At 38.0% G+C, this 22563-nt stretch overlaps 1 protein-coding gene across 10 annotated transcripts in view; it reads right to left on the minus strand.

The window, feature by feature from the left end:
* Positions 1-22563, minus strand: part of TENM2 (teneurin transmembrane protein 2) — a 3817113-nt gene that overhangs the window by 1345891 nt on the left and 2448659 nt on the right. For all 10 annotated transcript variants that reach the window (XM_074390353.1, XM_074390351.1, XM_074390352.1 and 7 more), the window contains 2 exons: positions 2796-2941; positions 1514-1669 (listed from right to left, as the gene is read on the minus strand). The gene's annotated coding sequence lies outside the window, so the exon portion shown is untranslated. The remainder of the gene's footprint in view (positions 1-1513; positions 1670-2795; positions 2942-22563) is intronic.

Here is a 22563-nt window from a genome sequence, read left to right on the forward strand (position 1 = left end):
TCTCTGGAGTCAAAGAAAACTAGATTTGAGTATCTTCTCTGTTCTGTAGTAGCATGTGAACTCACTCAAGTTCATCATACTCTTATAGCATCTGTGTCTTCTTCTCTGAAATGGGGAAAGTAATTTGCACCTCTCTTGGTGGTTGTAAGAATTAAATCAGATAATACAAGTAATGGACGTACCAAAGTGACGGTGGCTTGGAGGAGTGAACACATCTGCTCTGGGAGGCTGTATAGCTTAGTAGATAAGGCCCATGAGCTCTGATATTAGAGCCTCAAGATCTACTCTCTTACTTTCTGTATAATTGTGACAGATTGACTCTATCTCTCTGAACATCAGTTGATGCATCTAAAAAATAGAGATGACATAAGTAGCCACCGCTGAAATTGCTTAATACAGTGTTTGGCACATAAACATAGCAAGAGCTAACAGCAGCAGGAATAGATGTAACCTAAAAGAATAATACAATTAATATGTGCATAATAGAATATTCACAACTTCTAAGCTTTTTTTCTATCTTAAGGGTCTTTTGGTTTTGTTCCTTGTCTATTTTCATATTGCTGAAATGCCTCAGGGGGAAAATCCTAAATATATAACAGATACACAAGGGCACTGTGGAACATGGGCACTGCACCTGTCAGCATGTCACTCATAATCACTTTTCTCTGCTCAAATGTGCACACCTGGGGAAGGTTGAAAACTCAGTCTCCTACATTATCCCCCATTACAGTTGGGTAGGGAACATCTGGCCAATTAATTTTCAGTAGTCTAGGAGGTTGGATCACCAATTACAGCATTCAAGGGTTCTTATTTTCATTACCTTCCTATCGTCGGCACACACTACACTCGGGTAGCTGCTTGCTGTGAGAGCTTGCATCGCTAACATTCTAAAGATGGATATAAAAGACCACAAATCATACAGGGCAGAACTGTAATTGGATATGATATTCTCTTCAGGTTTCTCTTACAAATATCCAAAGTGCCTATACATAAGCCAAGTTACCCAATTTATGAATTTAAATATTAGGCCCAAGATAGAAATGCACTTCCACCAGAAAACACTAGGACGAACCATAAGGTCAGGCAATAGTTTTTCAAAACATTCTCACGCTTCTTTTTGCTAGCAAAGATGAACAAACACAATTTTTAAGATAAGTATTAGGAATCCCCAAAATTCATCCTGAAGAAGATGGATCATTTTTAAATAATAAAGTATCCCTTCCCAATACAAACAAAGAACTACTCTCTATCAGAATAATACAAAGTGTCTTAGTCTGGGCCCATCATGAAAGCAGAAATTTAGGGGTGGGAGGTGTTTATGTAGCCTGCTTTTCTCTTAGGACTCTGTTCCATGTCCATTTGTCTAATAAATACAAGTCTCTGACAGTTCTATGGTGAACTCGGCAGGGTCCAGGCTATTATTTAAGGTTTTTTAAAGAATAAATATCAAATAATCTGAAAAGGCATCTTAAAGGGTGAAAGTGCAGCCATTTTTTTTTTTAATGGTTCCTACCTGGAGGGAGTCAAATGAGAATTTTCTTCCTCTGGAACGCAGACTTCCACTCTGGCTGACGGAGAATCTGCACTTGAACAATGCTTGTGTGCACAGAGCTTCACCATGCCCATTCAAGACCTGTAATCACGCTACAGCAGGCAGAGAGCATGGGTGCTGGAATAGTGGAAGAAAATTAGGTAACTACAATTTTGTAACAATGTACACCTGCAAACACATGTGTAGGTTATATGTTATATGCATGTGTTTATACACACATATACAGCTCTAGAGTAGATCAAAATTTGCATCAGCCTCCTGAATTTTTTTACTTGAACTATTTCTCCCCACCAAACATTGATAGGACTGAAGAATGTCACCTCCCTTGTCAATGAGTGGTTATATGAATCAGCTAGACTATCAGATCTGGAAATCGGGGATTTTCATCTAAATAACAATAGGAAATAAAATGGTTAAGTGCTGAGTCATTCTGATGGCTGATGCCTCAAGGGAATTCTCTACTGGTTTCTGCTTTCTAGATTTCAGAGCTCCCTTAATTCTTACTTTTTTGTGAGGCTTGATTACTCAGCAGTTTATCCGATTCTGAGAACAGCCAATATGTATTAAATTTATTCTTTTGGTTTTTTGCTTTCCTTAGTCAGTATTTTTCTCTACTGCATGCAACCAAAGGTTTTCTGATTCATTATTTATATACCTTCATATGGTTCCTGCAAGCGCTCAGTTTACAAAATTAGACACAAACTACGCATCTTCTCCTCCCCCAACAAGAAAACAAGACTATTTACTTTGGATTTAACTTTTAAAATGTGTTTGTAAGTTAAAGTCACCATTTAGGTAAATTAATGAAACACTCTTTAAAATCAATAACAGTGATTTTAATATGTATTTTGTTCTTTAACTTTTCTGCACTAATTTTTTTTTTTTTAATTAGCTTCATTGGTTTTGAAATATTACTCTTTTCTCAGCAGTTGGACGGAACCTGACTATATGCAAACAGGTTAGTTTCTGTATTTGGACGTCGGTAGCAACGTTTTTCCAAGTTTTAAATCATCCACCTAGCATGTTAAATTATAGTGCCTCTCTTCTTGTCTGACATATTCCAACCTTTTTGATTCTCTGCCTTCTTCTTTCTTTGCTACTGTAAATTGATCCCTTAAAACATCCAGGTGCAAATGAATTAGTGGTCGTCTATTGTGAGTGAGAGTGATGGAGTTCCTCCCCCTCCTTCTCCACACTGAAGTCCTTTCCCCTTCTGAGAAACCCACATATCAATTAAACTCACCTGCTAATTAAAAGCTTGTTTGGAAAAATCCTTGCTAGTTAGAAGCAAAGGAAAGTGTAAAGGTGTCTAAAAATAGAGGCTTTGAATGTCAATTACTTCCTTCCTCCTCAGTTCCTGGTTCCTTCAGCTGAATTGACTGGAAAGAGCTAGGGGAATGGGGGAAGAAAAGAAAGAAAAAAAATAGTAAGTATCTTTTCACTTACATTTCCCTGAGAGTATATCATTGGTTTTGTAACTTCGGCTCTTTGTCAGCAACATCAGGATACATAGTTTTTATTCATGAGAGGAAACACCATTTCTCACCCCTTCTTATACAGCCGCACTGATTTCCTGTATAAAGGCAGTAGAAACCACAGTTCTCACTCGTTGACTGTCAACAATCAAGCCAGAGCTTTTGCGAGCGGGAATATCAGAGGAGTGAAAGTGGATGTGGAAATGATGCTCTGTTCTCGTTTTTATAATGACACCGCCTGCTCTTAGATCCTCAACCACTACTCACTCCTGTCTGCTTTTCCTGAGAAATAGGTCCTAAGGGCAGATTTATAACAATACCAGATTGTCTTTTCTTTCTTTTCTATCAGACTTAAAAGCTATGTTGTTCTAAAGGAACATGCTAAGTATCAAACTATATAAAATAAAAGAGAGTCACAAAAATAGAACTCAGGAGACTGGGAAAGGCACAAATTACGAACAAAGCCCCCTTTTTAATATGCTGGATGATAAGAACAAATTAAATTACAATCTGCCCTGGAAAAATGACAGCTAATGTATTCATTTATTCATCCACTCAATGTATTTTTATTAAGGGTCTCTTATTTGGTAGTCCTTGGGTTAAGAGGAAGAGTTGGAAGTGTCCTAACTAGTCCCAGCCCTCAGGGAGTTGACAGTCTGTGAAAGAAATTGAGAATAAATAGAGAAATTACAAGGGCATATGATAATGCTGGTAATAGGCAAAACACAAGCAGCTCACCAGATACGGGAGGTCAAAAAAATATTTTTGGAGATAAAGTTTAGTTGAGTCCTGAAAGTTGAAAACAAATTACCGAGGAGGGAGAAGAAGACGACAGAAAAGACATTCCAATGTTGAATGGGTACCATGAAAGAGAGCATGGCACTTTTGGGAAACTGTTCCTAGTTCTCCTGACCTGGAATGCAGAAAGTGAAGCAAAAGGCCAGCACAAGATCAAACGACAACAGCATTTTAAACTGCCTTCTGCAATAATTGAAAAATAGTTTTATTTCTTCTTATAGGATGTATAGATGAAAACAGGAAAGGACAAAGGTTATCCATTTCATGACTTTCTGTATGATGTGCAAAAACAGAAAAGGGCATACTTAGGTGACCGTGAAAATAAATTGTTTTTTAAAAATTGTGGGTTTAACTGACTTCACATAAGTCCAAAATAGTTCTGCGCCATAGAGAAGTAAATTCATATGCTTAAGGTATACTGCATGACACAGAATAAAGATAATATAGTGATTAATATAGCAAAGCTCTAAAAAAACCTTTTGGAAAAAACAATGGTTTCCCAATATATTTATCAAAAATAAGACACAGGTTTTGTTTTGTTTTTTTTTAAAGGAGATACATTCACAAAATTTACTATTGTGTATCAGTCAGATTAAAGCTAACATAATAATTTTGCTCAGTTTGATTTAATTGAGAATTATTGAGTATCTAATATGTATCAAGCATTTTACTAGGTTGTAGGGCTATCATAATTGATGAATAATGCTGACATGTAAAGTTGAAATACTAGCAAGAACTATAGATTTTTGTTTTGTTTTGTTTTTGTTTTTTGAGACGGACTCTCGCTCTGTCGCCCAAGCTGGAGTGCAGTGGTGTGATCTTGCCTCACAGTAACCTCCTCTTACATGGTTCAAGTGATCCTCCTGCCTCAGCCTCCCCTTGTAGCTGGGATTACAGGTGTGCAACACCACACCTGGCTAATTTTTATACTTTTAGTAGTGACATGGTTTCACCATGTTGGCCAGGCTGGTCTCCAACCCCTGACCTCAGGTGATTTGCCTGCCTTGGCCTCTCAAAGTGCTGAGATCACAGGCATGAGCCACTGTGCCTAACCAGATTATTTTTATTTATTCTTTTTTTTTGGAGATAAGAGTCTCGCTTTGTCATCCAGGCTAGAGTGCAATGGCGTGATCTCGGCTTACTGCAATCTCCACCACCCAGGTTCAAGTGATTCTCCTGTCTCAGCCTCCTAAGTAGCTGGGATCATAGGCACACGCCACCACACTGGGCTAAATTTTGTATTTTAGTAGAGGTGGGGTTTCACCACGTTGTCCAGGCTGGTCTCGAATTCCTGACCTCAAATGATCTGCCCACCTTGTCCTCCCAAATTGCTGGGATTATAGATTTGAGCCACCGCGCCTGGCCCAGATTATTTTTCAAAACCCTCAGTAACTCCTTAGTGAACACCATATTTAAAAACACTACATCTCACCATAACTGAGTTAATTGTAAATGTATCTTAATGAGTTAAATGTATAAAATGTAGCTTCACAAGTGGAATCTGGATATGAGGGCTTAAGTTCTAGTTTCAAAGGAGGTCAATGGCTCACAGCATTCTCAATGTTTTTTTCTGTATCATGTTTTTGTTTGAGGCTTTGAGACACTGTTCTAGCTGTAGCATCCAAAGTTCTTAAATAATTTAGATAGCTCTAAATTAATCCTCCAAGTTGCAAATCACCCTCCAATGGCTTCTTATTGCAATTAAAATAAAGTCTCAATTTTTTACGAAGACATATCCCCCTGCCTGTATTTCCTACTTCCTCTCAACATTCATCTCACATTTTCTGTGCTCTAGTTACATTGGCTTGCTTTCTGTTCTTCAACATACCAAACTTGTTTTTATTTTATGGCCTTTGCCCTTGTTTTCTCTGCCCAGAATGCTCTTCCCCCAGAATTTTGCATGGCTCATTCTTTCTTATCATAAAGGTGTCAGATTGAATGTCACATCTTCAATGAGTCTTTCTCTAACCACCCTTTTTAAAATGGCCACACTCACCCATCAATTTTATTCTATCTTGTCACCTTGCTTTATATTTCTCATAGCAGTTCATATTATTTGAAATTTTCCTATTGTTTGTGTCTCTCCCTCTACCAGCCCTGACTCGACTGTAAGTTCCATGTATAAAAGAAAATTATATTGTTCATAGCCAGAGGCCTGCCTTGAATAATCCCCTCACCCCCGCCGAGCCCCAGTGAGACTGTAAACAGGTGCAGTGCCCATATTCCACAGTGCCCTTGTGTATCTGTTATATGTTTTGAATTTTTCCCTTAGGCATTTCAGAAGTATGAAAATAGGCAAGGAAGAAAACCAAAAGACCCTCAAAACAAAAAAAAGCTTGTAAGTTGTACTATTGTATTATGTGTCTATTAATTGTATTATTACTTGAGGTTATAACTGTGCCTGTCATAGTTAGCTCTTGTTATAATTCTGTGGTGGCATAGTACTAAGAACTTTACATTTCATGATTAACCTTCCCAAAGTTAGAGGTATGTATTTACATCACCTCTACTTTTTAGATGAATCTCACTGTGGTTTTGATTTGCATTTTCCTGGTGGTTAATGATGCTGAACATTTGTTCATATACTGGTAGCCATTTGTATGTCTTCCTTAAGAAATATCTATTCAGGTTCTTCCCCTCACCCTTTTTTTTTTTTTTTTTTTTTGACACAGAGTCTTATTCTGTCACTATGCTGGAGTGCAGCGATGCAATTTCGGCTCAATATAACCTCCACTTCCCAGGTTCAAGCGATTCTCCTGCCTCAGCCTCCAGATTAGCTGGAACTGCAGATGTACCCCACCACGCTCAGCTAATTTTTGTATTTTTCGTAGAGACGGGGTTATACCATGTTGGCCAGGATGGTCTCAATCCCTTAACCTTGTGATCCACCCACCTCAGCCTCCCAAAGTGCTGGGATTATAGGCATGAGCCATCTCTTTCCCTATGTTTTCATTGGGGTTATTTGTTTTCCTGCTATTGGGTTATTCGTGTTTCACCTATATTTTGGATATTAACTTCTTATGGTTTGCACTTATCTTCTCCCATTCCATAGGTTGCCTCTTAACTCTGTTGTTTTCTTTGCTGTTAGAGGTTTTTTAGTTTGATGCAATCCCATTTGTCTCTTTTTGCTTCTGTTGCCCATGCTTTCGAGGTCATATCAAAAAAACAAAATCGTTGTCCCAAACAAGGTTAAGAAGCTTTTCCCCTATGTTTTCTTCCAAAAGTTTTATAGTTTCAGATCTTACATTTAAATTTTTAATGCTTTGAGTTGATGTTTATATATAGTATGAGATATGAGTTCAATTTTATTCTTCTGTATATGGATGTCCACTTTTCCCAACATTATTTATTGAAGAGACTGTCCTTTCTCCATTGTGTGTTCTTGGTACCTTTGTCAAATATTAATTGACTATAAATGTCTGAATTTATTTCTGGCCTCTCTATTCTGTTCCATTGGTCTATATTTTTATTTTCATGGTACTACTATGCTGTTTTGACATAATATTAAGTACAGGAAATGCTAATGACTCCACCTAAAAAGCTGTTAGAACTAATAAATGAATTCAATGTTATAGGACACAAAATCAACATACAATATCAGTAGCATTTTTATATATTAACAACAAACTTTCCAAAAAAGAAATCAAGAAAACAATCTCATATGCAATTTTATGCATATATAAATTATATATATATGAATAAAACTTAGGAATAAATTCAACCAAAGAGATAAGATTCATATACTCACTGATGAAAGAAATTGAAGAGGATAACAAATAATTGGTAAGATATTCCATGTTCATGAATATGCACAAATAATATTTTTGAAATGTTCCTCCTACCCAAAGTGATATACAGATTTAATGCAATCCCTATAAAATTTTTAGTGACATTTTCACAGAAGTAGAAAAACGAGTTCTAAAATTCATATGCAACCACAGAATACCCCCAAATAGCCAAAGCAATCTTGAGCAAAAAAGAACAAAGCTCAAGGCATCACACAAACTCCTATCAAAATATAACTACTATGAAGCTATAGTAATCTAAACAGCATGATATTGGCCCATTTAAGTTGAGAAAAACACACATATTACTGTCTATAACAGAAAATTAAGGGCAATAGGCATACTGTTACAACCTATCCCATTTTTAGTGGTATAGCCATAAATTGTAAACCTTCCATTGAATAGATCTATTATTAAAAGGTATTTAAAAAATTCATAAACTTTGTTCTGCTGCTTTCAACTAAAAATGTTTACTTTTAAAACAAATTTATTCTGAAAACAAAAACTTTTGACCTAACAAATGATCCAGTGGGCACAAGGCTACAAAGGATAACAACTCCACTGTAATTTTCCTCAATATTTTAAACTTCAAGTAGCTTTTAAAAAATGAGCATCAGATGCCTTTACTCATATTGGATGTAAAGAAAAATACAGTGTGAAGAGTGTCATTCTGTAAGATCCATGAGTTACTTTCTTACTTTTTTAAGTAAGTACTAAAGCCTAGATTGTACCAGTTACTAGATCATTGTAAGACAACCTTGACACAGAAGAAGACAAAATATAGAACTGTTTGTTTACATAGCATCATGGTTTGCAGCAAACAGTATTCCGATATGGACAAAAAGAAAGACACCCAAGCCACTTTTTCAAATGTAATCATATAAAATTTCAAGCGGTGCATTATGGGTCAGTATAGCCCCTTACAAGTGGATTCATATGAGCAAATTTTATATTAATCAGTTATTTATTTTGTTTTCATGGAAAATTTACAATTTAGGTTAGGGAGATATCAGAGGGCAGTAGTTAGGCAGTAAAGATACGGATGTTGGAGGAAGAAACCCTTAGACTCATGATTCATCCTCTGTGAGTTCTCTGGTCAACTTACTATATTTTTGTGAATCACAGTTTCTTCATGAAACTGTGGAGTCATGAGTTTAAATGGAATAATGTACATGTTTAGCATAGTGTCTGACACAGTGAAAGCTCAGTAGTGTAAGTTGTTATCCTATTACTTTAAAAATTTTTTAATAAAGTGAAATTGTAAAGCATAAAATTAAACCTTAACATGAATCACTGTAATTGGCCTTTGAACTTTAGATACCTAAAAACACAGTCTTTGCTATATTCTCTTTTTGTGAATATTTTCTCTTATTTCCAGATTATGCATTTCCCTGCTCCATGTCCCAGCTTTTAAATTTGCTCACATTTCATGGTGACTTCCCAATTCGTTTTTGTGCAATAGCAAAAAGTCAAGCTTTGTTTTATTTTTTGTTTTCTGTGCAGAGACTATACCTCTAAAATTTCTCTGGTATTCACACAGTGTTCTCTCATATCTCAAGTCTCTCTTAGGAGTTTTCTAACATGTTTTTCATCTATTTATTAGATATGTAAGTAATGTTTGTAGATGTCATCATTTTCTTTTTATAGCAAATTTCAGGTTTACCTAAGTTGTATTCTAGTGTGTTAACTTATATTTGGTGGTATTCCATAGTTTTAAAAAGCAATCAATAAGGCAGATTTAGTTACAACACTTATATATGATATAGTTCTCATCTTTCCTTCTACCCATTTCATTCACGTGGTATCACTCTAAAAGGCCCACATCAGGCTATGCACAATGCTTAAAAATGAAATGCAAAACTTCTTTCATCCCTTGCTACATTAATCCTTTATTCCCTTTGAAAAGCAGAATTCACCTTTTTTTCTCTTGTAGAGTAAGAACATTTCTGTTTTTGCAGAAATCTGTAATGTTTTCTTACCCTTGAAGCCTGTTTATGGAAGACCAACAAGAGCAGGATTTGTTTTGTTATTTGTACATTATTCAGTATAAAACATTTTTTTTAAAACCTACCATCAGCTAGACTCCCAGAGATCTGAATTATGTGCTAACTACTCTGGTTAATTAGAGTGCTATTTAATTTTTGTAATTCAGCATGAGCCTGAATAGTGCAAAATCCGTTTGACCTGTATCTTATAGTCATCTACTTACCACAAGTCTCAGACCTTTTTAATGATGAACTGCTCTGACTGGTAATCACCTTTGGGCCTCCTGTTCCTTCTCTTTACAAATTAAAAAGAAGCCAGCAAAAACATCCTGGTGCAAGGTGCACTGGCAATGCAGTGAGGTTGTAAGAGTAGAAAACTAACAGCCGTTCTGAATACTGATGACTAGAAAATGCAGCAGAACCATCTTCCTCACTCCTCTTTATAGACATAAGATCAAAAAAAAAAAAAAAGGGGGGGGAGCCAGTGCCATGGCTCCTGCCTGTAATCTCAGCACTTTGGGAGGCCAAGGCAGGTGGGTCAAAAGGTCAGGCATTCGAGACCAGTCTGGTCAAAATAGTGAAACCCCATCTCTACTAAAAATACAAAAAAATTAGCTGGGCATGGTGGTGGGTCCCTGTAATCCCAGTTACTTGGGAGACTGAGGCAGGAGAATCGCTTGAACCCTGGAGGTAAGGATTGCAGCGAGCCAAGATTGCGCCACTGCACTCCAGCCCAGGTAACCCTGCGAAACTCCATCTCAAAAAAAAAAAAAAAAAAGACAAAAAGACAAAGAAGAGGCACATTGAGCTGAGGAGAGAACAGCAGCAGGGACTGTGCTGGAAGGTAAATGTGGCTAAGGTGTGTGTCTGTCAGGGACAGGGGACTGCCATGATCAGATGATAGTTTGAAAAGATCCTAGCTACAAGTATAGATGGAGTTAGAGAAGGTGAATATTAAAGTGATACAAATAGTTAAGCAAGCGTGTTTGTTATATTCCAAGCAAGAAAGGATAATGACTTTGATTTAGGATGGTGGTGTTAAGGAGTCATTTATTTAAATAACTCATTGAAATAATAATTTGTGGCTGGGGACAGTGGCTCAACATCTGAAATCCCAGCAGCTTGGGAGGCTGAAGTGGGCAGATTACTTGAGGTCAGGAGTTCCAGACCAGCCTGGCCAACATGGTGAAACCCCATCTCGACTAAAAATGTAAAAATTAGGCCGAGCACAGTGATGCTGTAATCCCAGCACTTTGGGAGATAAATCATGAAGTCAGGAGTTCGAGACCAGCCTGACCAACATGGTGAAACCCAGTCTCTACTAAAAATAAAAAAAATTAGCTGGGCATGGTGGCACACACCTGTAACCCCAGCTACTCATGAGGCTGAGACAGGAGATCGCTTGAACCCGGAAGGTAGAGGTTGTAGTGAGCTGAGATTGTACCACTGCACCCAGCCTGGGTGACAGAGCAAGACTCCAAGACTCCTTGTCAATATATATATATATATATATATTAACCAGGCATGGTGGGGGTGTCTGTAGTCCCAGCTACTCAGGAGGCTGAGGCATGAGAATTGCTTGAACTGGAGAGGCAGAAGTTGTAGTGAGCTGAGATCCTGCCACTGCATGCCAGCCTGAGAAACAGAGCAAGAGTCCATCTCCAAAAAAAAAAAAAAAGAAAGAAAGAAAGAAAAATATTTTGTGATTCAGACAGAGTTGGAAGGGACTTCATATTGAGACATAAGAAAAGAAGGGTTCTCTGAAGAGATGGCATTAAAGCAAAGCACTAAGTCCTAAGAACAGGCCCATCACAAAAGTTGCTAAGCAGGAATGAGCTTGATATATTCAGGGAAAGAAGAGTAGAGGTAATAAAAACAGAGTGGGAGAAGTTAAGATAAAAGTTGATGCAGCCAGTTAAATAGGACTTTTAAACTTAGCTAAGTGTCTGGATGTTAAGAAAATTCTTTTATGAAAGCAAATGTGTTTGGGATTAAGCTTTAAACAGATAGTTCTGGTTCCTGTGTGGTCAATGGGTTGCAGAAAGCAAGGAGACACGTAGATAGACTAGTTTATAATTTTTTACTTTGGCCCGAGTAAGGATGATGGATCCAGGGTAGAAGCAGTAGAGATAGAGAGCAGAAGCAAGATCTGAGAGGTAACATTACAGGTGTTTTTTTCTTTCTTTTTTTTTTTTTTTTTTTTTTTTTGAGACAGAGTCCCACTCTGTCACCCAAGCTGGAGTACAGTGGCGAAATCTTTGCTCACTGCAACCTCTGCCTCCCAGATTCAAGTGATTCTCCTGATTCAGCCTCCTGAGTAGCTGGGACTCTAAGAGCGGGCCACCATGCCTGGCCAATTTTTTGTTTTGTTTTGTCTTTGTTTTTGAAACAGTCTGGCTCTGTCACCAGGCACCAGGCTGAAGTGCAGTGGCGCAGTCTCGGCTCACTGCAATATCTGCCTCCTGCGTTCAAGAAATTCTCCTGCCTCAGCTTCCTGAGTAGCTGGGACTAAAGGCGCGCGCCACCACACCCAGCTAATTTTTGTATTTTTTATTAGATACAGGGTTTCACCATGTTGGCCAGGATCATCTCAATCTCTTGACCTCGTGATCCACCCGCCTCGGCCTCCCAAAGTGCTGGGATTACAGGGATGAGCCACCACGCCTGGCCTAATTTTTTGTATTTTTAGTAGAGACGGGTTATCACCATGTCAGCCCAGATGGTCTTGATCTCCTGACATCGTGATCTACTGCCTCAGCCTCACAAAGTGCTGGTATTACAGGCGTGAACCACCGTGCCCAGCCAACAGCTCTTAGTAACAACCTTACTATGGAGGTTGGAAAAAAAAGATAAACCAAGGAAAAGTCCTAGATTTTGGTTCTAGGACCAGCAGTTAAGTAAATATGGTGCCATGTATGAGATGGAGGAACTCAAAGAAGATCAGGTTTGTAGAGAACTATGGCTAAGATGTTCTTACCAAGTTGCCTACCACAACGTCATGTGGATATGTCAGACTGGAGGAAAGTGACGTGACCCTGGAGTTAGAAATAAGTTCAACAAAAAGAGACATAAACGTGATATTCAGTGGAAAAGTGTCGGTGTTCTAAGGCATGGAATTAGAAGAGTGTGTAGATAGAAGTCTCCTTAGGTAGGCAGAGCCAAAGACACCAGGGAGAGTGAGAAGGGGAAACCGTGGGGCTGGAGGAAAACCAGAATGTGTCATGCAGCTCAAGAAAAGGAAGAATTTCAAGAAGCAGGAAGTGCTCCACTGTAAGAAATGCTGCTGCGGGCTCAACAAAGGCAGGCAACAGGGAGAAAAATAGGTGCGTTCTCAGGCGGATGTCACAGCTGTATCCAATCATAAGACTTGTGAATGGATTGGGTGTGTGGCACAGAGGATGTTTATGTTTACAGCCATTTCCTGGCCACCATGGCCTCTCTCCTTCTTCCCTGTCTCCCTCACGCTTTTGGTCCATAATGTCACAAACAACAGTCAAATGTACCACTTCTGGGGTGACAGCCTGTTTGTGCCTCGAGTGTTTCTTATACCACTCCTCTTTCACACGTTGCTAGAGCTGACTTCCTAAAATACAGGTTGAAATCTCTCACCAAAAAAATTCAGCACCCCTCCTTTGTTCAGGATTAAACTAGAAATTCTGTCTACCTTTCAAAGCTCAGTTTAATGCATCTGACCATTAAATGGTCTCTGAGTGCTTCCGATTGTCTTTTCACCTTCTGGTGTTTCCGTAGTACATTGCTTGTACCTATAGGCACAACTTTTTTTTTTTTTTTTTTTTTTTTTTTTTTTTTTTTTTTTTTTTTTCCCAGAGAGGGAGTCTTGCTCTGTTGCCCAGGCTGGAGTGCAGTGGCACAATCTTGGCTCACTACAATGTCGACCTCACAGGTTCAAGCAATTCTCTTGCTCAGCCTCCCAAGTAGCTGGATTATAGGTACTCGGCACCACACCCGGCTAATTTTTTAGTAGAGATGGGGTTTTTACCATGTTGGCCAGGCTGATCTCGAACTCCCAACCTCATGATCAGGAGCCATTGCATCTGGCCATACATGCAAAAAAGAGGCAGAGAAAGATAAGTCACATTTCCAAGATCAAATGATTCTTACATATAGTGCATATATAGAATAGGGTTTGCAGACCATCTTCTCCAAGATAAAAACCACATCTTCAACCAAGTTGATGTGGTTTTCCCTGTCATAGTACATAGAAAACATTACTGGATTGAGAACCAAAGAACCTCATTTCAGAACAACAAGAGGGATTTAACTTCATTATTACCAACTTCCGTGTTGACAATAATGGCCTCTTTTGCTTCCAGATCAATCAAGAGTTACATCTTTAGTTTATATTTTACAGAGGCGAGAAAGAGTGGGAGGGGTCTTCAACTTTCCATGACCATAAATACCTTGAATTGAGGTCTGCTTATAAAGATGATTCATTTAAGTACTGGAATCCAACCTACATGTGTGCCCAGAGTGTGATAAATGAGGCTGAATCTGGCAGCCTGAAAATGGAAAACAAAATCAAAGCAACTCTCAGACCACTGGGCAGGAGAAGGGAATACTTGGGGCACACTTGCCCAGGAACCCCTTGGAACAGCACAGTATGAAAAGCTGCTGGGTTTTGCCAGTTTCCCATTGCTCAATGAAAGGAGGTTTTACTTATAATTATGGGTGAACTATTTTTGTCATATTCCCCTATGGGGTCATTGCTTCCAATACTGCACTTATTAATCTGGGAAGCATTTGGGAAAATAGTTGAAATTAAGACTGATGGGTGCTATTTTAAACTATGTGCCAAAGAAAGAAGCTGAAATAAGCAAGTCAGTGCATCCTTTGGTACGATGACAGGTGGTGAACTGTAACAAAAAGGAATTAAGCTCTAGGCCAAAATTAAGTCTCATAAAGCAGCCTAGCTTTACAACCATTTTCTATAGCTGTGAAACCTGATTCTGTTAGCACAAGGATATTTAGTTTCTAAAGAAATTCTATGTGAATCTCTCTGAATTAGGATACCAGTCAGTGAAGAGCTGTAATAGCTTGTCAGTTTTTTGTAAAGGCAGTTAGATTTGTCTTTTCCTTTCCCAGGTCTGGGTCTTCATCACCTCATAGCCAGGTTACAATAGTCTTTGAGCTAGTCTCTTTGATCTTCTTTCCTATATCTACCCCATTTTGTAAGCTGAGACCAATTGATTCTTTCTAAAACATCACTCGTATTGTGTCACTCACTAGTCTCCAGTGCTAAAGAATCTACAGTCTCCCTACTGTCCATTGAGTAAATGCCACACATTCAACTGGCCACACCCTATCTATTCAACCTGAAGGTAAATCATTTTAGTTTTGCTGATTCCAGACTTCTCCCTCCTTGTCACACAGACATAGAAACTCAAGATTTACCTTTTTTTTTTTTTGACAGAGTTTTGCTCTTGTTTCCCAGGCTGGAGTACAGTGGCATGATCTCTGCTCACCACAACCTCTGCCTCCCAGATTCAAGTGATTCTCCTGCCTCAGCCTTCTCAGTAGATGGGATTACAGGCACGCGCCACCATGCCCAGCTAATTTTTTGTATTTTTAGTAGAGATGGGGTTTCACCATGTTGGACAGGCTGGTCTCGAACTCCTGACCTCAGGTGATCTACCTGCCTCAGCCTCCCAAAGTGCAGGGATTACAGGCATGAGCCACCACACCCGGCCAGCTTTATTTGTTATCTGCTCTTTCCCAATCCATAATTTTGTTTGTTATGTCTAGCACAAAAATCACCTCCTTAATGAATCCTTCCAAATAATTCCATACTCCTTCATTTAAATATCTATGAATTCAATACCTGTATTCAATGTGGCACAGAATACATGTTTCTAACATCCTTAATTTATTGCCTTACAATTGCATTCACCTTTTTTCCATGTAGAGGTATTGCAGTCTCAATTAAATCATAAGTCCCTTGAGGAAACACACAAATTATTTTTGTATATTATATGATCTCCTATATCCTAATACAGAGGTATGCAAGTAGCGGGTATTAAATAAATACATTTGAAGGAAGTGAAACCGTTTCTATGTGGTAGAGTACAAAGTGCACTGGATTAGGAAATTAGAAAGCAGCTTCTGCTCTTGACTGCAGCACTCATAAACTGTGTGGTCTTCAGCAAATCACTTAATTCCTCTGATACCAGGTTTGCACATTTGTAAACTAAGAGTGATAATAATATGTTTCCTATTTTTTGTAAAGGCATCAAGTGAAGAAGGAAGGAAACAAAGCATATAAAAATATTTCTGTTCAAATAAAGACATTTCTATATTTGTATATATTTCCACATATAGCATGAAAACCAATTTTTCTCCAGTGTGGACATACTTTTATAATAGATTTTTACTTGGTTGATAGCGTGAACAAGGGTGAAAAATGACTTAAAACAACATAAAAAGTGAGTTATGATATGACCAAAAGAAAGACTAACATGTAAAAGTTCATGGTAACTTTATTTTTAATAACTCAAAAACTGGAAATAAATCAAATATCGATTAACAGGTTAACTAATAAGCATGTTTTGGGATATTCATCCAATGAAATTGTACTCAGGAACAGAAAAAAAAGAAGGAGCTAACAGAAGTGAAATCCAAAAGTATCATGCTAAGAAAAAGAAGCCAGATCCAAAAGAATATGTGTTGTATGCTTCCAATTGGACAAAACTCCAGCAAAGGCAAATCTAATTATGGGGTCAGACAAGCAAATCAGAAATTGCCAGGTGCTGAAGTGCAAATGGAGTTTGGCTGGGATAGGGCAAAAAGAAACTCCTCGGGGTAACTGAAAAGTTCCCTATCTTAACTGTCATGATGGTTATATGGGTATACATATTTGTCAAAACTCACATATATTTATTATATGTACATATAATATATATACTTATATATGTGCATTTTACTGTATGTAAATTTTACCTCAATAAACTTTATTGTTTTGAAAGCAAACTGCACTTGAAACTGATGTGTAACTTCATTATAATTCCTACAGAAATATACAGTTTGATGTATTATATATGGCCTTATTTAGAATTGGGAGAAAAAACAGAATTACTTTCTCTGTGGAGGATCACTGAGGATATCGACCAATAAGCTTCCCATTTTGGCAATGAAAAAAGCAAAGGAAGATGGAACTTGTTCATAGCACTTTGAGATCTAATACATCAGCCCAAAATCAGATACATTACTTTCTTTTTATTGATGAATTAAAATAAAAATCCTTTTTTCCCCCCAAGATTAAAAGAAAAATAACTCTTGGAAAACAGTAGTATCTATTTTAGGCGATATTTCAACCATCCATAAAATGACCCACCCCCACATTGTAGAATCTGCATTTCTAGACTCTCAGAAAATCAGCAAAAGCTGATAACTGTACAGCTTCTGCACTCTCCAATTATCTCCTTTCAGAGCCAGAACACACAAACACTTTTTTGCATTTAATTAAGTATTGCAATTCCAGATTATCTTTGATTAATGAAGAGCGATACAGCGTATAGCTAGAATTATGTGATTATTTCACAATTGATCTTTAATTATTCCATCTGATAATAATTTCACTAATTTTTCATAATGTTCTCATCTAGATTCTTATAAATGAGCTATAACAATTAATAATTTTCATTAATTTTCGTTGAAAATGAGGTGAAGTTTTCGATAGAACTCTTAACCTTCAAAAACTGTTTTAAAAATTTTAATTAAAGGATAAGCTGTACTGTCATATGGAAAAGCTGTATGACTTCTTCAGATACAGCAAGTCAAGTAAACATTCAAAAGTTTCCTTCTCTTTTTTTTTTTTTTGAGTTTGGGACTTGGTGCTTGGGCGTGCCTAAATCTTCTGCCTCTCCCTCTGCGTGTTTAGCTTGGACTTCAGTGTCACATAATGTAGGTTTTATGTCAGCTTGACTATGCTATGTGTGACTATGGCCAACTTAACCTCTTTAAACTATTGTGACATTGTTAATAAGTTAGAGGTAGTGGCCGGGCATGGTGGCTCATGCCTGTAATCCCAGCACTTTGGGAGGCCGAGGTGGGTGGATCACAAGGTCAAGAGATCGAGACCATCCTGGCCAACATGGTGAAACCCCATCTCTACTAAAAAAAATACAAAAATTAGCTGGGCATGGTGGCATGCGCCTGTAGTCCCAGCTACTCTGGAGACTGAGGCAGGAGAATTGCTTGAACCTGGGAGGTGGAGGTTGCAGTGAGCCAAGATAGTGTCACTGCACTCCAGCCTGGCACCCGGCGACAGAGCAAGACTCTGTCTCAAAAAATAAAAAAAATAATAAGTTGGAGGTGAGAGGTCTCATCAGGAAATAGGTGGAATGAGATGGCAAGAGGCCATGTAGCTCATGGGACTACACACGGCCACCTAGGGAGACTCGGTAGACAGAGAAGAGAAGGGCCAAGGTCAGAAAATTTAGGGACTTTCTTTCCAGAAGACTGCCAGGGATCCATCTTCTGCCAGCAGTAGAAGGGGCAGCCCACACGGCTAGAAGAGAACTGGAGGTAGTCATAAGAGACAAAAGAATGTCCAAGAAGAAGCTTACAATATGCTAAATACTGTTATAATGACTTAACATTCATTATTCTACTTAAACCTCACAGCAGGCCTCTGAGGCAAATATATCATCATCAATATTTTAAAACTGAGGAACAGAAAGCATACTAAGGTCATCCAGTTAATGAGGGGCAGAGCCAAGACCTCAACCTAACATGATCAGATTTAAAACCCATTTTCACCAACACCATGCTCAAGGAGATCCTACACATGTAGCATTCATCCTAGTACCTGGTTCATAGCATGTATTCGGTAAATGCAATTTTTCTATTGCCGTACTGGCTATAAACACATCAGTTCCTTTTTGGCTGTCATCAGATCAAAGTTCTGCATGCACTGCTGAGGCCTAGGCAGAGAACAGTAAGGTGACCTTAACACTAGTTGACCACAGAGTCTAATCTAGCCTTGGGATTTCTGAAGGCTATTTGAACTGCTGGAGATCATGAAGGGACACAGCAGGACTAATGACTATTGATGAACTTACACCTTTGTGTTGAGTTTCATGCTAATTATATTTAGAGGGCATGACTTCCAAGTTTTCTGAAAATAGATTGCCATTAATTACTGTTTAGAAACTTATATATTGTCACTAAAAACAGCAATTCTTCATGTAAAGTAAAAATATGCATCATTTCTTAAGTCTGTCCACTGTGCCAGACCCTGTATTGTGTATTCAATGTATACTGTGAGATAAACATGATTATCACCCCATTTTCTACCTGAGAAAATTGAGATTTCAAGAGTTTAAGTGATATGTTAAAGGTCACACAGCTTGTAAGTGGCAAACCAGGACTGAAACTCTGAAATTTAATTTCAGAATTAATTCTACACAGTTTCACCAGAATAGATTAATTAGTTGGGAAGCAATATATTTGTTTATTGGACATTGAACATTGTTGTAGATAATTATATCTTCACCTGTAGTTAATGTAACACCTCAAAGAATCAAATATTAAAACTGTTCATTGGCCAGGCACAGTGGCTCACGCCTGTAATCCCAGCACTTTGGGAGGCGGAGGTGGGCAGATCATGAGGTCTGGAGTTCGAGACCAGCCTGGCCAGTATGGTGAAACCCCATCTCTACTAAAAAAACAAAAATTAGCTGGGCATGGTGGTACATGACTGTAGTCCCATCACTTTGGAGGCTGAGGCAGGAGAATTGCTTGAACCCAGGAGGCAGAGGTTGCAGTGTGAGCCAAGATGCACCACTAACTCCAGCCTCTGCAACAGAGCGAGACTCTGTCTCTCAAAACAAAAACAAAAACAAAAAAACAAATAAAACTGTTCATGGCTTGGGGAGCAGAACTCTTTCTAAAATTATTGAATGCCTTTCTGCCTTCTTTGGTATGAAACACTAGATGGTAACACAGAATGGTTAACATTTTCTTGATAGCATAAGGCATTCCTTATATTCATCGGTCATGGTGCTATTCACAGGTGTGAGGTCCAGTGCATTGCAGGTTAAATGAATAGAACCCCTATATCAAAAATTTACTTTCTTAAAAAAATCTTTTAGTATAGCTGGCTTTATTTGGAACATTTGCATCTTTCTTTAAAAATGGATAAAGGGATGTTTATGTGTCAGACTTCTCGAAAGACATAACACAGCAAACATTCTACAAATTACATTAGGGAATCGAAGCTCAAAAGCTCACTCTTTCAAGCACTTTCCTCCTCCTCTGGAAAAACAACCTCGTTCCCTGGTACTCTCTTTTTCCTTTGTCTTATCAACAAGAATCAACATAGGGTAGTATTTCTACATTAGTAACTTAATGACTAAAATCTTCTCCTTATACATCTATATCTACAGGTATGCTCAATTCACTCACCATGTGTTCACTGGTGGGGACAGAGCCTGAAGAATACACAATTTCAAGAGAGTTTTAGAGAGGATACTTGAAATCTTGGATAGTGTTTATAACCAGAAGTTGATAGCATAGAGATGGAATGTACATTCATGATTTTGACAAAAGACTCTTGAATACTCAAAGAAATTAAGGTATAAGAAGCAGAAACATTTAATATTTAGGGTTACAGTGGGACTGAATATTCTTTCTGTATAGTACCTTAATGTTCTGATTAAGATTCTGGTACTATCGTAAAGCAATGTTAACACGTATTAAGAAACTTAGAAACAAAAGAGTCATGACACTCACCATCTCTGTCCCCACATGGTAAACTCTATTTTGTTCACACAATAGATTAGCTTAACTTTCCTCAGATTAGTCTGCCATTCTGAAAGGATCATTTATTGAAGGGACCAAAAGGTCAATGAATTGACCAGAAAAGTATATTCTAACTCATTCTGTCAAATATTTGGCATATTAGAAAGCTGAGGAATAATGATAACTCCCAATTACTTATCATTTTTATGAAAATCTAGGGTGAATGGAAGATTAACTGAGGTTCAATTTGACTAATTTAAAATAAAACATATGGATTTAATCAGCCATTTAAAACTCTTAAAAGTATTGGCTGTTTAAAAGTCTTTTCTCTGAACTAACCGTAAAATAGTTTTGTGGTTCTATGAGTTATTGGTTGATTTCTGCCATTTGTATTTAGCTTTTGATCATGTCTTATTTAAAGCACCAAGGTTATCAGTAATACGACACTCACCTAATGACAGTTATTTATACATATTTTCCATCCTCTTTTCCTCTCCCGCCTCTCTTTCTTCCTTTCAATCTCTCTTCCCATTTTTTGTTTCTCTTTATTTTCTTTCCTATATGTCAATTATCTGCCAGGTAAGTACACTGCCCGGGTTTGTTCAAAGAGGAAATTAGAATTTCCCTAGAGGTATATGCTAAGATTTTCCTTCAATCTGAACCACACACTTGGGGATACATTTTAAGCTTCATCTTTTATGTTATATGTTTTATGTTATAACTCGTATATTCTATCGTGTAGTTTACCTTTCCATTGCAGTAGAATGAATGGCTTTATGTCATTCCCAATTAAGCCCTGCCATCATCTGTCCTGATTAGCACAAAGTGGGATTAGGTGGCAATGGTGATTCAGGCTATCAGAGGTTACAGCAGAGAGCAGGACCTGGCAGACCAGTTCACTAAATGCCCCAGCGCCTGCCTCCACTGCTGATATGTCCAATGATGGATGTGCCTTTAATGTGGCATCCAGGTGCCCAGAGGGGTTACGGAGATTTAAGCGGTTGGTTGAAGAGCTGTCTTCTCTTCTTTCACCTTGTAGCTAGGATCCTTCTCTGCACTTCAAACCAGCAAGCTCCTTCATCTCTCCATGGCTGTTTCTGTTATCAGGAGCCTTACTCTTCCATTCCTTGTTAGCTTTCTCTTTTCTTAGAATTTTCCTGCTTTTCCCCTGACTCTCAACTTTCTGGCTGAGCAACCTGACTTTGATAGCAGCCAAAGGATGTTCCCATGCTTTCCTTTGAGTTGTGTAAGCAATAACATTTTACTTCTAACAGTTGGCTATTAGGACCTCTGACCTATTGACTTGCCCAGTTGGGAAGCTATGCCACACAGTGATAATGAGCTCGGGCTGTGAGTCAGATTTAAATCTTGACTCCACCATTTCTAACAGAATGATTTGGAATAAGTTGCTCAAATGTCTCTGAGACTCAGGTTTTTTTTATCTGAGAGATGAAAAAAATAGGAATAATAGCACCTACTTCATAGGTCTGCCATGATGATTAAATAAAATATCAAACACAAAAGCTTTTTTTTTTTTTTTTTTGAGATGGAGTCTCACTCGGTCACCCAGGCTGGAGTGAAGTGGCGTGATCTTGGCTTGCTGCAACCTCCGCCTCCTGGGTTCAAGTGATTCTCATGTCTCAGCCTCTCAAGTAGTAGGGACGACAGGCACATGCCACCACACCCAGCCAAATGCATTTATTAATACAACAGTAACAGTAACATGGCAAGTATTCAATCACTCTTAATTAAAAAAAAAAAAAAAAAAAAAAAAAAAAAAAAACACTTTCATTGCATGCTGCTCAAGACTTGTTTCTTTTTTTCTTGATGCAAAAGATAATTTGAAAAGACAAAATTTGCAGGTTTTGATTTTCTTATGATGCTTGATATCAAACCCTCAGATACTTAGAATGTCTGTTGTAATTTTCACAATGGTTTTTGATAGTATATGTCACATTTAATCTTTAGTTTCTCCCCCAAAAACAATGAGCATGCACACACACACACACACACACACACACACATGCACAGACACAAAGACACAGAAACACACACACTCTCTCTCATTGCGAAGCAGATGTTACCCCGCTACTTTAAATTAAAATGGTCACATTGGCTGGTTGACATACTAAGAAAGAGTTTCCTTTAGATTAATGTTTGGAAGCACAGTCAACTTAGATTCACTTTTTCTTTTCAATGCCATAAAAATG

This window comes from Saimiri boliviensis, chromosome 20 (genome assembly GCF_048565385.1).
Source record: "Saimiri boliviensis isolate mSaiBol1 chromosome 20, mSaiBol1.pri, whole genome shotgun sequence".
In the NCBI taxonomy this organism is placed as follows: Eukaryota; Metazoa; Chordata; class Mammalia; order Primates; family Cebidae; genus Saimiri; species Saimiri boliviensis.